General features: G+C 35.8%; 1 protein-coding gene and 1 long non-coding RNA gene across 5 annotated transcripts in view; one reads left to right on the forward strand and one right to left on the reverse strand.

Moving 5' to 3' along the window:
• SLC38A4 (solute carrier family 38 member 4) overlaps positions 1-3,170 on the reverse strand; it is a 29,261-nt gene extending 26,091 nt beyond the window's left edge. Inside the window, exon 1 of the mRNA XM_042872327.1 lies at positions 3,146-3,170. The gene's annotated coding sequence lies outside the window, so the exon portion shown is untranslated. The remainder of the gene's footprint in view (positions 1-3,145) is intronic.
• Positions 1,207-15,532, forward strand: LOC122180597. 4 transcript variants are annotated; one of them, XR_006179178.1, is made up of 5 exons: positions 1,207-1,292; positions 3,089-3,348; positions 8,122-8,235; positions 8,490-10,013; positions 14,385-15,532. It is a non-coding gene; the product is annotated as an uncharacterized LOC122180597 (long non-coding RNA). The 4 variants fall into 4 exon arrangements; XR_006179177.1 differs by lacking the exon at positions 14,385-15,532 and adding an exon at positions 11,475-12,580; XR_006179179.1 differs by lacking the exon at positions 14,385-15,532 and adding an exon at positions 11,018-11,260.
• The last annotated feature ends 430 nt before the right edge of the window (positions 15,533-15,962 follow it).

The following is a 15,962-nucleotide window of genomic DNA, read 5'->3' on the forward strand; positions in this document are numbered from 1 at the left end:
ATCCAGTGAGCTCAGCAGCATCATGTGATGACACTCAGTATCTGACCCAGCAGATTGTCCTCTACCTTTCAGTGCTGCACCTAAGCATGAGAGGCTCTGCATGGGGAAGGTTTCATTCCAACTTTGAGTCCTAATTCATGAAATTTGCTGAGTTTTGAGCTCTATTCTTTACTAAAAAATTGAATTACAAATAGTTCAATATTGCCTATCTTTATAGTTGTTAGCACAGTAGCATTTGACCAAGGGGACAAGTTGTAGGAGACATATGCAATAGCTAAAAATAACAACAATAGAGTAACAGTAATGACATCCCTACTTCCATATTGCAGCTGCAGTGAATATATGCAGAACCTTGGCTGAGAGACTTTCCAGGCACTTAGGAGAGCATTCTGGACTCCTGTGCCTCGCTGACTCCACAGGTTGATGGCAAGAACGTTGCCAAGTGTCTTCCTGAATACAAATAGAAATCAAAGAAAGTTCACCTTATGAGAACTTATACTCTGTGACTGTGGTCTGTATCTGAAAGCCTAACAAGCTCTGCCTTTTGTACCCAACATCTGGAGATGTGCATGTTTCCTCTGAGTTCTGCATCTTGGTCTGACAAATTGCATTGCCTTCTCCTAACAATCTTGTGCTGTCGGGACTGTCTATGACTTGGATAACCAGTGGGATGTAGTAAAAAATACACTTCAGTTTCGTTATGGCATGAAAACCTTTCAGATAGTCTGCCTGGCTTTGCAGTGATGTCAATATTTATTGCCACTGTCACAGACCCATGAAGATTACACAGACTTGGTGACGATGTTGCACTTGTGGTTCATGTAGGGTTATATAAAACACACTCCTTCTGCTTTTGAATATAAGTGAAATTGCGTCATAACTGGTGCCAGCAAGTCGGGTTTTTCAGTCACTCAAAATACTGTTGGGAAAGGAAGGGAACTTGTGACAGACATATCTGATCACCTGCTTCCTGCTCCACAGATCCTGCTGGGTATGGTCCTCAGAGGGGCCATTCTAATGCTGTAGTCCCACAGCTCCCTTGAGTCAACATAGGCAAATGCTGATGCTAAAAAAGGCAGTGCCAGCTTCCCACAGACCCAATCACAGTTTTTACTTTCTTTGTTTCCCCAGGGACTGCAAATAGCCATAAATACATAGGAGAGGAAAAAAAGAGCACAGTTTTAGCCCATCGCATAGCCTTGTTCCCCCTCATTATGTGACTGCACAAACATCTGGAAGAAGGGAGAGAGAAATGCCAGGGGCAGTAAGTAGGCACAGGTGAAGACTGAAAGGTAAGCCAGCACTACTCTTTCCAATTTAAACTGAATGTGGAAGTCACAAGAGCCCTTGTATTATGTTCTCTCAGGGTGGTTGTGCAAAAGCAGGAGGCAGATGTCCCTGGTTCATTACACCCATGTTAGGGATACAGGATGAAACCAAATTTCAGCTTCCAGAATAATGCTGTCAGAAATACTTAAGCTAGTCTAAACATAGCTGACGTGCCCTTCACTTACAAAGTGCTTCACATTACCCACAATGATGTCTAAAATCAAGTACTGATAATTTCAAATGAAACATAACCTTATCAAGTTGCTCTTTTAAATCAAAATAATTCTCATCTTAAAAAAAAAAAAAAGAAAATCTCTTGCTTTATAAAAAGTTTTTATGCTTCAGAAAATGATATTGAGAATAATATTTCTTAACAGTGATCTTATAACAGCACTACGTACAACAACTAGTTCAAAAAAATTGTTTGACTGAACTACAATATTTTGGCACTGTGACTAATGGAGTTCACTGCCTTTTCAATTAATGAAAGTTTGATTCTTTTAGCAATTTCACTATGATTAGATCACAGCAAGAACCTTTTCCATTCCTCATCCCTCTCACTGTTATCAAAAGGCTTTTATTGTTGGCTTTTAGCCTGCCTTTAACTCTAAAGTAAAAGTTTATCAAAATTCTTGCTGAGAACAGCTCAGAAAAATTGATTTTATCAGTGGCAAAACTTTGCTGATACAGGCAAATCCAAGAACTAATACTACTAACCACTGAATCATCACCACCACCACAACTACCTCATGCTTTTGGCTTTATTTTAAAAACTGTGATTGTGGTTTTTCAAGGACTAGTAAGAGTTAATATCAAAAATTGGGACAAAAATGTAATTGCTTATGACAAAATATTAGAAAATAGCCGGAAGAATCTTTTCATAGCCCAAGTAATCAACCTTCTACATCAAGGTAGGATAATTGTCAATCAAGCTTTCAATTCGAACACAGCTGCTAAAAATCAGAGAGAAGTAAAGCCAGGCACTTCACTGCAGTTTAAGCACTGAGCTCAGAAAGAGAGTACAGTATTACTGGCAGTAGTTGAGAACCTGTAATAACTCCATGCAGTTATAAAAGCAATCAGAAAATAAGTCTGTTTTGGAAAGTTTTGTTTTACTGAAGCTGAAAACGTGTGTATTCATCTTTCTGGTTAAAATGGTACTTAATGAGAAAAAGAGAGAAAAATGAGTCTTTTTCTCTCTCTCTCTCTCTTTTTTTTTTTTTTTTTTTTTTTTTTTAATTTATTGAAGGAAAAAGGCAGTTCTTGATTTCCAATAGCAATTAACATTTCTTTTAATCAAATCGTATAGTAAAAGCCTTTTCCAGGCTTAGTAGACTGAATAAACTTGGCTCAGAAGTCTATGAGCGCACTGCAATGATGCTCACCATTTCAGCATATATCTATATTTTTTTACTTTGCACATGTCTACTGGTTGTAATTTAGAATTACATATATGAGTACTGATAGAACACAGATGTGTTTCTATATTGCTTTTGTGAACTGTCACCAGTAGTTTATATGTCTTTTTTTTTTCCTCCTAGGTTAATATGTGTCTAGTAGAAGTTTTATAATCTGCTCTGAGTACTTACTGTTAAGCAGAATTTGAATAAAAATCTGGAAACCAACAGTTATCACAAGAAACTAATTTTTACTTTTATGTGCTGTGCTTTCATACACCATTATCATTTCTTATATCATTGTGTAATTTTGCTCAAATATTGATTAGTAATTTCGTAAATCTGAAAAACACAATTCCCAGGTGATGACCATGACCCTAGAAAAAGTTTTGAGAAAACAACCTCATTACGAGACGTACCTTGCAATAGATGTTTGTTTAAGTGGAAATCCACCAGAGCAGCTGCCCAGTGCAACGGTACATATTTGCTTCTGAATCCTTTCTCAAAGGCACTATTTAAACATGTTGATGAACTGGGCTGGATTTATCCCCACCTCCATTCCAGCAAAACAAGGAGACTCAGAAGATAAAATTTGTTTTGTTATTGCAAGTAGTGCTCCATGGTAAGTGAGAAATTTGTTTTCTATGATTCTATTGAAATAGGAATGTGAAAAGTTTCCATATTCCTGTGCAGATGCAATGTCTGTGTGTACTGCTGCTAAGTCACATTTAAATTTGAAAATGAATGTACTTCTATTTCTAGAAGTGTTTGTATATAGAGATCCTACTTGTCCATATTTGGCTTGGTGTTAAAGATCTGGCTACTCTAGCTTCCCCATTTTGGAAAGAAGGAAATAAGAATTACTGTGTAGAGAATATCATTTTAATTCAAGATATACAACTTGTTTCAGATCTGGTTATGATTTTTAAACTGTGAATAAGTGACATTAATACTGAGAATTTTATGATGTGTACAGCTGTACTACCCATCACTTAACTACACATAGCATCCTTAGCAGTAACTTGTAATAACTGAAAATTTTCAGTCACCCCCGTTCTGGACTTAGTTCAGCACTGTGACCTAGAGGGGAAAGTTTGCAACTCCTGAGCCAGTCACACTTTACACTTCCTTTCTGGGCTCTGTTTTAGCTTTTCTTCTGCCAATGTCTGCAAGGGAATCACTTCAGCCTGTCAGCACCTAACTTTAATTAGCTGGAGAAGTTTCTCATTCTTGGAGCTACTTTCTGCAGCAATTCTAGAAATTCCACAGAAAGGAGTCAGGATTGAGAAAAAGGCAGACCATGAATACATGATGGAGAGGTGGTGTCATTCCTCCTTCCCTCCACCCCTGGCCAAAGATGTAAGTTGTCAGGAGGGGCTGCATCCAATGTCTCCTCTACTGCTGTTGGCAGCATTCGTGCATGTGACCAAATTCACTTTGGCATGGAAGAAGATTAGAGCTAACAAAATGGTACATTAAGTGCCACAAAAACAAAACTGCTCAGGGCAGAGATGATGTTTTTGTAATAAAATAGAAACAGAGTACAAGATGAATCATGTTGTGTTAAGATGTGTGAGAGTTCTTTGACACCTCTATCGAACCAAACTGGAAGTGTCCATCAGCTGCTTACTTTTTTATTTGCTTTGTGTCTTCACCTACACTGTCAGTGGAGAGTAAATTGTGAAGTAGAAACATGGACTGAATCCTGAAATAATCATTTAAACTAAACTCTTACTACTGGCAAAGGAATGTCTATCTGAGTAACCCATCATACCTTACTGTTTTTACTGCAAAAGTGAAAAAAATACTGAAAATAAAAACAAAAACAAAACAAACAAAAAAACAAAAAAACATATTTCTACTTCATCCAGCAATTTTGTTCCGCTAATCAGAACATTGCATATAAATCTGATTTGAAAGAAGGGTAAAACTATGCCTCTTGACAGGACTTGTGTGCGGGGGGGGGTCAGAACCAAGGGGCTGTTCCTTTAAATTTCAATATTTTCTTTCACATTTTAGCAGAATTTTCTGGTTATTATTTATTTATTTTTAATTAACTTATGCTTTTTCTCCTTTTTTTTTTTTAAATGCCTTTAAGATTTATTTCTGAAATATTACTTTTAAATTTTCCAGTGTAATTTCTGGATAAATAAAAGAAAAATATCAGAAAATGGGCTATCGTAGGAATCAGTTGTTCTATCGTTAAGGTCACAAATTGCTAAAAAAAAAAAAAAAACAAACAGGAATATTGTGTATTTTTTGATGCAGTGTTATGAAAATGTCTTTAAAAAAATAAAAAAAAAGCACAATACTTTGAGGCAAAATAGACATTTTTTGCAGTTTTTATGTTTTTTAGAGAAACTGGTCATGGTAGTTATGAAATCCAAACCATCAAATGTATAACAGATAGCAATCTTGACTGTTACTGCCTGCAAAACTCACCAATGGCAATGGCGTGATACTTTAAGTCCCAATTTTTAGTTCTGGTGATAGAAAAAGTGTAATGATAATTTTCTCCCTATTTCACAATGATTTTGTGAAATTCAGTTAGTGCCTGTAGAATGTTTTGATTGGTTAAAGTCTATGAGTACTTCTATGAATACTCATCTTTTGATTGCACGTCTGAACTTAATCTGCTTAAATTTTCTTAATATATTTCCTAAGAGCATAAATCTTAATTTTTTTACACCTTCCCTCAAAATCTGAACGCTAACCTATGATATAGTCTATCAGCTGATATCTTACAAAGGTCTGTGTGTTCCATGATTTGAAAGAGAATATCACAATATTGCCAAGATAGTGAATCTTCCCCTTCTCTGAACTATACATACGTGGATAATACTGCTGATTTTTTTATATGACTAATATTATCAGGTTGTGGTTCTGAATTTTTGCGTTCTGGTACTAGCAGTTTATAGCAGCAGGCTACAATCATGTCAAATTATGTACTAAGAGTGTCTGTTGCATGACTTTCAAGATCTAGATTCTGTGACCCAATGGTATGCTATAAGATTTGTGGTAAATATGTATGTATGATGTTGAATTTACAGATTTACCTAATTTTCTGTTGTAAGAATAGAGAAAGTAACAACAAGTCTTGCAAACCATTGAGGTTCACTAAGAAGTGCTAGATTTATAACAGAAGAAAAGTTATGAAAATGTTTGGTTAAATTCATAGTGATCCATTATGCCTCAGAAAAGTGGTACATAAAGTAACCAATATCACACTGGAATGACTTTCTAAGAAGAGATCTGGATTTCTCTCCATCTTTTGTAGGTTTTAGACATTATAGCGAACATCTTTGCCATCTCAAGGATATACACAGAATGTTTCTGCTTGATATTTTCTGTGAGGAGACCAGGAAATTGAGGAGAGGTCAGGGAGCTGCTGACCTCTCTACCAGATGATGGAGCTATGCTTATGGAGCACATTTATGCATCACACATGGTATTTGTTGCTTTTCTCAAGACAGCACAAGGCTACTTTTTTGTAGCCACCTATTTGAAAAACTCATACGTGTCTTATCATGAATGAGATTGGCTGCAGTGCTATACTCTGCTGGTATTATATGGAGTTTCACCCTTGGGGACTGAAAACCTTTCCACTAAAGATCACCAGTCCTCTCCTTCTAGTCTTTTTTTCTATAGTTTTATACACACAAGTGAAAGAAAGTGACAAATATGCTGACTTAATATCAGAGGAATTTCTTGGACATCGATGAATAAGCCTAAAGGGTCACCACCCAAAAACACCATCAAAATTACTTCAAGGATTATTCCTATGACTCCATTTTATATGAACAGACTTTGTTTGTGCTGGGTAACACCCAGCTTCTAAGTCTAGTTAAGGTAGTATCTGAAGCACATCTGTTGTGGTTTTATGACTTGACCCTTATGAATCAGAGTAAGAACTTTGGTTTTCAGAAACTCTCATTTATTTGATTTATTAGCTTCAATCCCAATGTACTTATATTTTTGCTATTATAATTTGTAAACCACATTTGCTTTCTTCCTCAGATCATTGCTGCTGTTTTTTTTTTCTTTTCCCTTTTGTTCACTTTCCCTGCTTTTTGGGCTGGTGGACTTCTGGGCCTGCTGTCCCTCTGTCACAGACACAGATCTAGAGATAAAACTGTGGCATTCCATTTCTCTCTTTCTGAATTTGGAAGTAAATTCTTAAAAAATATCCTCCCCTTCTTACCAGCTAATGATGCACATTTATGGTCTGTTTGAACTTCTTCATCCAACCTTCCTAACTTATGGGAAGGAGGTGTTTGTTTAGCCTCACTGTTCAGCCAATCCAGTAATGAGTATCCACTCTACAGGCTGTCATGAAGTACAGAATAAACTGTTCTACTTAAACTTATACTCTTCATAATGTCAACATACAAACATATATGAAAATTCCTGTATATTCCTGATTTTACAGGCAAGTTGGAAAAGACTTTTTTTTGTCTTTTTTGACTTTTCCACCAATACTTAATCCCTGCAATTCCAAACAAAAATGGATGCGTACCAAAAATAGTTTTGATTCAAAGATAGTTTTGTTTCAAAAACATTGTTAGATATGAGACAATTTTGATGAAAGTAGACATTTCCTACCAAAGTTATTTTAGTTAAACTCACAAAATGGAAACATTTAATTATTTCAACATACAAATTTATACAAATGCATAACGTAGGAGTTATTCTGACACGCATGTGGGAATCTCAGAGAGAAAAACCTTCTCAGAAAGTTACTTACTATTTTTCAAAGTAAACTATTAGAAAAACAAATACAGGACAAAAAGTTAAACATATTTTATTACTTCCAGCAATACATTTCTTTCTTCTGTGTTATTCTGGAGACAAACTCAAATAAAATTCCTCAGGAAGAATACACTGGAGTCTACAAGTTAAATTTCTGATGCAATTCAGTTAAATTGAGCCTTTAAATACGTGAACTAAAGACCTGATTCTTCTTTAAACAAAAGTCTCTTTATACCACTCTGACAGTACAGAAGGGCTGTAAAACAAGTAGTGCAATGAATGCCTGACTAAATGCCTACTGGCACAGACTGGCACAATGAAATGAAAATTAACCTCCCCAATTTTTTATAGTATTTTTATAGGTGGAAAATGTTATGACTGTCACGGAAATCACTAACAACAAAAGAATAGAAACAAACTCACTAATTTTTATTTCATTTTTATGACAGAAGATTTCAGAAATTGATTGAAGCTGTGAAAAAATAAAATAGATGAGTGCAAAGGCTTCTGTGGATTTTGCCTAGGAATAGTTTTCTTTCTTTTTGGAGAAGTTGCAACATGAAAATAAGTATTTATGATAGAAATGCTGACATAACATTACTAATAGCACCTCTACTAGAGATTGTTACAATGTGTATTTACTCAGGTGCAGCATTAAATAAGAGATGTGAACTCACCATAGCAACTCCTGCATCACATTGCAGATATGCTGCTTCTAAGATACGGCAAATGTTTCTGAAGAAATGTACCTGAATTTGAGGTAAACATCCATCAATTTCAAATTATTTTTCAAAATACTTTGCTATACAGTATAACAAAAAGTGATGTAGCTTGGCATTACATAAATTACTGATTTATGACTGGACTTTGCCTTTTGCTGTCCAATGATTATTGCCTCAAAATGTAATTTTAGGCAGCTGCCCAATCTCTGCGAGCAAAATAGTGGCAAGAGCTCTACCGAGCTTCTCCAGAATGTCCCTATGAATTCTTAACCAGGAGTCTCGTCCTTTTTAGGCCTCCTTCTGGTGTCTCTCCACAAATACTACTGTTCACCACAAGAGCTCCAACGGAATTATATGAATTCATCCAAAGTGGGAAATAGGTTTTCTGCTGAACTGTTTTGCAGCTCAATTTTAAATTTACAACTGTTTTCCCTTTAGTATCTATTCAGTTTGAATTTTATTCTCTAATATGTGTTTGTATTGTTTGACCTTACTTAGACTGAATTTGCATCCTATACATGAGCGAAATGTCTTGTTTGTTTGTTTGTTTGCTTGTTCATTTAAATGTTTAATCCTTTTAGTGAGTCTCCTATAGCTGATAAAATCTTTTCCTGTGTTGAGTTTAATTTTGGCGCTTTTACTTTGGAGGCCTTTTCTTTAATGCATCCAGTATTACTTATATCTTAATAAAAGCTTTTAGATTGCTACTGATGCATCACCAACTTCATCTTGACCAAAATTCTTGCTAGCATGCCTGTTTATATGGATCAAAAAAGCAAGATTTTCATGATGTCTGGTGGGTTAGCATGCCTGCTGCAAGGCAGCTTTTGCAGTCAGTTCTTCCATGTACTTTACCCAACAATCCATAACAGCCTGCTTCTGGAAGGAGAAGTAAGTAATCACAACTGCTTTGATCTTTTTTTGATATCAATTAACTGTAATTTCTCTTCCCAGATCTCACTTGTACAGGGGATCACACATTTTCTCACATCATCTAAGATTGATTAAGAAGATTAATAATATTCTTTTTTTTCTTTTTCTTTCTTCTCTTTTTCTTTCTCCTGCATTTATTTCTGTAGGTTCTTCTGTTACTGCTAGCGAGTTTTCCTGGGAGACACATGAAACATTTTTAATCAGTTGGTTATGTGCTCAAGGGCTAAAGGCTTCTTTCCCCTCTGTTTTCTAGCCCATGGGGACTAAGTGGAGGAGGAGGAGACAGAGCAGATTGCTAGTTCTACTAAGTTACTACTCATATAAAGGCTTATCTGGTTATCTTTTCTTGCTTCTTCTCCTAAGACTACTTTAGCCTCCTTGCACTAAAAAAACTAACTAATTTGTTAGTGAACAGGATATCTGAAGACATCTACTCTTTTTCTGGAGAAAAGATTACACAGGGTGTTGTTCAAAATAGTGGCTCACAGTGGATACAAAAATGCTTTGCATTTGTGATTGTTGATGGCCAACATGGCCAACACAGTAAGATGAACCATAATGTACCTAGATGCCAATTGTCAATAGAAACACAGAGCATTATACCTACAGATTTCTTCTACAGAATATCACAAAACTAATAAAAACTAAGAGTGTTGCATGAATTGTCTGTGGGCTTTACCTCTGAATTTTTATCCAATGTAATCAACAGTAGCACTTGCTTTCTACACTTCATGGAAGAAAGCACTGTACTTCATGAAAAACATCAACAACACCTGGGCACTGAAATATTGCTTCAGCTCCAACGTCAGTTGAAGGCCAAATGAGAGATCTCTGCAACCCCACAATCTCTGCAATCTCTGCAAAAGATGTTACTGCAAAATATGTAGGTATCTTCAGTATACTGAAATTTCTCTGAAATGTCCAAGTTCAGAAAAGCAAATACAGTATGATCCAGCAGTTATTGTTCAGACGTACTCTAGATTTATGCCCTCTATTTAATATTCTGAACTCTGTGTTAGAAATATTTTAGTCTCAGATATTAATAGTGAAAAATCTTGAGCTATGTTAAAACAAATTAATTTGTTAAAATATCAGTTATCAGTCTATGAAGATGTCATTGTTTTTGCCAGAAAAAAAATAATGTGAAAATCGAGCAACCATTGTAGTGCTCTGAAACAGCTTCAGTGACAGAGACATAATTAAATAAATCTAAAAAAGAAAAATTAAAACAGATATTAATATGCAAAAGTTCTATATTCTTTAATAATTATTTAAAAGAATTCTACTAAGCAGTATAACCTATTTTTTGGCAATATTCTCAAAATATAACTTTTAAGAAACCAGGATTTTCCTAAATGTAGAAGTTATGAAAAGAATTGTTTGAAACAGGCTCAGACACATTACTCTTTAATAATTCCAGTTTCTGGTTTGTGAGATGTGAGGTAGGAGTAAGAATAGGAGTATATCCTTGGATAAAGTGCCCTTGCTATTACTGAGAAATACGTGCCAACAGACACAGATTAGGGTTGAAATGGTGTTGCCCCCAGATTACTGAAATTTATGTCTTTGAATGTACGTTCTTTTTCATGCTCAAAGTTGCTTTTTCTATGCTCAGAAATCATAGACTTGTGTGAACTATCAGACTTCATACATATATATATATATGAATGAGAATGAAAAAGTTTACTATCATGGAACATAGTTTTAATAACTTCCTTATGGCTAAAACTGATTTTTAGCTTACTGATGAATGTTTATCACTGCCTTATTTTACCAATAGCTTTCGATTATTTTGAATTTCTAGACTTCTAATGATTTAGAAAATAAATAGGAACTGTTTAGTGAAGTTTATTTTATTGTCAAAATTCTTGTTTTTATATACCTCAGAAACCAAGTTAAAAGTTTAAACTACTGCTGCATTCCATGAAGCCCTTGCTGCCATACTGGATCTCCCAATCTTTGCCTGTTTGCTTACCAGTGAACTACCCATTATTTTGACATGCTCCTTCATTTGTCCTGAGAATTCATGACATTTCAAAGTAGGAAAATTCAGGAAGGTCTTCTCCCATGGTACAGAAATGTAAAAACCTGAAGTATAATGAAAATATTTTTAGTAACAAAATTGGAGATTTAGTTAATGGCTCTAAGTGTATATGCATACATGTATATGTATACACACAAAATAAACGAACATATTTCTTCACCAAAGATGCTTAAAAATCTTATGTAGAAATCTCCTCATGAAGCGCATCCACCTCAAATATAAATTATTTCAATTACAGCACTGTTTCCCTACTGTATTTTCTATTTTCTTTCTCTCATGGAGCATTATTTATGTTCACAGTAACTGATGATCCACAGCAACAGAAGGGATGATTCCCAGCAATACTGTGTGTTCCACGCCCCAGACCCAAGCAGCCTTGACCATGGCTCGTAAGCCTATCTCTCCCCTACCTTAGGACCTGGGTGCTTCTGGTTGTAGCTCAACTCTCCATATGACCCAGAAATCTGCCCTCTGAAGACCCCAGAGGGATGGATGCCTTTCCTCCCAGAAGTACTGCACTAAGATGCATTTAACCTCTGATTATTACTGTTAGTGGGTATAACACTTGCTGCTATACTGATAGAGAAGCACCACTGAAGGGTGCCTATGCCAGGATTTACAGCGCACTTTCCAGCTAATTTTCTTTGAGATGCTCATGATGCTCAGTTTTGACTGTGCTGTTGGCCAGCCTAGGGATAATGTAAACCATGTTCCCATGGTCATACAATGTATTGCAGAGCAACCTAGCTGTGCCTTAGCTTCCCATCTTCTCCAACCCTCCTTTCCAAGCAATAATACCTCTGCTATGATTTCCCTGTATTGACTTGAGGTCCTTCTGTTAACAGTCATGGGGGTATATCTGTGCTGTTACTCGTCCTTGTCAACTTAAATCACTAAACCCTCAACAACCCGTATCTAAGTGAGCCAAAGGTTTGCTTATATGGCTATCCAAACAAGTGTGACAGAAGTGTGCCATTTTCTGTAACCAGTGACAGACAGAGGTGGGACATGACGAGCAACGCGCTCGGCTCCCTTTGAATCCATGACCTGAATAGACAAGGTTCTATTTATAACTGGATTTATTAAAAATGGGATTTGGCATGAGCACAGGCTTTCACTTGGACTTTGATCTCTGATCTGAAGGGGAGGTCTCAGTCTCAACCTCTTCCCCGCATGAAACGGCAGCCACAACAGTGAGCCATGGAAATATCACGTCTCACTATTCATATTGGTATAGATATTCATTGGGTACACCATGTCATTAAAAATCAAGTCACATCCCTCTGCCTTATTAACTTTGCCTCACAAGAGTTTATTTCTTCTTCACTTTTCTTCCACCTGCTTTACTTCTGATTGAAAGAATCTGTTCCAAATATCATGAAATGTCATTAAAAATTACTGTTTTAAACTGCTTAAATTTTTATTTTCCTTAACATCTCATTTCTAGTTTTCTTTTTAAAGAAAAGTTGGTGTCATCTTTGTAAAAATTAAGTGTCAGAATTTACGTGGCTTAGAGAAATACCACAAAACTTCCACTGTTACCTTCTTAGATTTATGGACAAGATGACAATTTTTTTCTGGTTCTGTGTTTTTGTGGTGCTTTCATTTAAAATGTTTGAAAAAGAATGATTATTTCCCTTTTGTGGTAAACATTTCTTTTTGACATCACATAGTAATTCCTTATCAGTGGACTTTGAAATTAATGAGCCTTAGAAATGGATATAGTATTGTATAGCTTACTGCTGAGTATAAAATTCATACCAGTCAAGGGAATGGAACACACTGTGTCCTGGACAGATATAGGAAAACAGCTAAACCTGTCCCATTAACTTACTGATACAAATGGTCCATTTTAAATATTGTACTTCAAAGTCATATCTGTCAATTCATATTTCTTCCCCTACTTCTTTTTCTTTAAAATTTTACTTTCAACTATTTGATTTAAGGGAAAAAAGAGATCAAATTCTCTTCATTTATCTTTTTACTGGAAATATTTTGGATAAGTTCTTTTTGCTCTTGTTTTCCCTGCCGGTGCAGTAATTTTTGCATAGACTATCATTATGGATATATTTTACAATGTAGTAATGGGTAACACAACACAAGCACATCCATTCTCTTAATTAAATGAGCTATAGCTCTTTGGCTGAAGCAAACAATAATATTATTTATAACTCAAATTACATTACATAAAGTGTGCTCTCATCTATAAAGAGATGACATGGTAGGGTTCCGTGTTTGCTTTATTACTATTTTTTTTCTTCCCAATGAGTTTCTTGTAGACCTCTCTTAATTTACAAATAAAACCATGACTTTTGTGATTACCAGCAATGAAAATCCATCCAGAGATCTTAGATCAAGCTGTGTTTTTTCTGGTTTATGCCAAAATAGACTCCGGTTCACCTCCTCAGTGCTGAGGTGGCTCTTGGAGGGCTGGTGGGAACAAAAAGCAATAACAGTGCTTTTGCCAGTAAAAAGATGAAGTGAACAAATTCTTTCAGAAGTAGGAAGACACCAGTTTTCAAGTCAGCTTTATAGAAAACAGCCGTTGTTTGAAACAAATGCTCATAGCAGGGTTGGGTGGAAAGGTCAATTGCTTGATGTTCCTCTGCAGCCTTCCCTCATTTCTGCTCCCTTTTGATCATTCCAGCTCAGCATGCAGTGATTCCTGAAGCTAAGCAGCTTGTGGTTTGGTTGCACAGCCTTTTTCCCTGGTGGAAGTGCTGGACTCATGTGTTTCTGCCCTCTCCTAATTGCTGGCATGATTATACTTGTGTTGATACAACTGTGTCTGGGGCTGCTCCATGCATTTGATGGAACTGATTTTTGTGGCAGCTCTTGGGCTCATTGCTTTGGAGCCAAGTCCCCAAGACACACTGGCAATTCTATCTTGCTCACCTTCCATTGGCTTTTCTTCTTGCTTCAGGATTTGTGGGATATCAGGTGAAATCTAAGGAAAGCAGTTTCCCAATTATTTTTCTCAAATCCCAACTGAAGATGGAATTGTGCTCAGTTCTTCTCACTTAGCTGTAAAACCCTTCAAAATTGTATGGTTTTTTTGGTGTTGTTGTTGCTCGTTGTTTCTTTTCTCTCTCTCTCTCTTTTTTTTTTTTTTTTTTTTTTTTTTTTAAGTTACTCTCCCACATCATAATTGGCAAATTATACCTTTGCTCTGTCTGATGGAAATACCATGCTTTGGAATGATCTATGAAGGCTGAATTCCGCCATGCTGATGGAGTGCCTACCTTCCTTTGGGAACTTGGCATCCCAGTAGGACCCAGACGCAGGACCTAATGCTCTCCAGCCATGGACCCATGATGGGAGAGAGGCTCCTCCTTGCTCAGCACAGGGCAAAGAAGTGTGGACATAGCACAGCCTTTTTAAAATCTGCAATTTAATGGGACCTGGACAGAAGTGAACACATTTACAGTAAACATATCATCTCTTTTTACCTCTGAGATCAATGTAATTTATGTATTATGGCATCTGTTATGTAAGATCTGTTGCAAGAACTTGTGATATCTGATGGATAAGGGGCAAAGACTAAGTCTAATTTTGAATATTCGAGGTTTAGTGCATTCTGTGGTAACCTTCTCCCAGGTTTATTGCTCTGCTTATACAATTGCAGATGATCTCTTTCTTAGATTCATGGCAAAGGGGTAGTCACTAATTGCCCTGAGGCTTCAAGCTCTGTATGTTAGTAACTGTACAGGTGTAATCAAAGGATACTCCTTAGGTCTAAGTGCCAAAATTCAAATGCTTACAGACCAATGTCCTTTTGATTAGGATGAACTGCACCTTTACCTCATTAGAGGCAATCTTTGCATTATATGAGTTGTGAGTCATCTAAATTAGAACGATCCTCAGAATCAAAATTCTCTCCTTAGCTTGATTTTTAATATTCATATTACATCAGTGCCCATTTTGACATCATACAAACTAGTTAGTGATCAGCAAGCTTAATCCGGTTCATTTGATTCACATGAGTTGTCTCATGGGAGTTAACTGAAGCACTAATAAGAATGATATAAACAGGGTTACTTAATTCTTGCCTAGACAACGTTAGATCGTTTGATTAGATTCTTTTATTCCCTTCAAGGCCACCAAAAGAACAAATTAACAAAGACTTACAAATATCTAGTTTGATCTACAATCAAATTTACAAACCACATACATTTCAAGGGAGAAAAATAAAAAGGCTTTTTAACATGAAGAGCTTAGTGCTCTTAATGACAGAATGAGGACAGAAAAATACTAGTAGATTAGTATAATTAATTAGGCAACTTAAAAAAATATGAAAATTGCATTCATAAGGGAGTAAATTCTGCATATTAATTGAATATTTTGCATGTATTATTTGCAAATGTATATTTTTCCTCAGGAAAAATAAATGCATGCTTATTTAGTTAAAAGATGCATCTAAATATGTACATAAAACCGTTCAGAACAGATTGAAGGACACCAGAAAAATCGATTGTAACATTTCCTGACTTCTTATTTATTGACATGGCAATTCACGTTTTTATTATTTTAATCTTTCTTTCCAGGTGAAATGCAGTTTGGGAAGACAGATAATAACACTCAATTTCTACTCGTCATTTTACTGATAGATAGTCTAGAGGAGGTAATTTTTCTATTAGTATAAATATATATTGCATAAAGAAAGCTTTATGAAAGAATGTTAAGGTTTGTGGAGTAATCTCTCTACATCAAAGAACACTTCTAGAAAGGATTGCACCTGGAAGCATGAACTTTGTGAAAAACCTGACTAACAATCATATCATGATGGTT

Source organism: Lagopus leucura, unplaced genomic scaffold, assembly GCF_019238085.1.
Source record: "Lagopus leucura isolate 7727_CA_CO unplaced genomic scaffold, USGS_WTPT01 Super-Scaffold_100008, whole genome shotgun sequence".
NCBI lineage: Eukaryota > Metazoa > Chordata > Aves > Galliformes > Phasianidae > Lagopus > Lagopus leucura.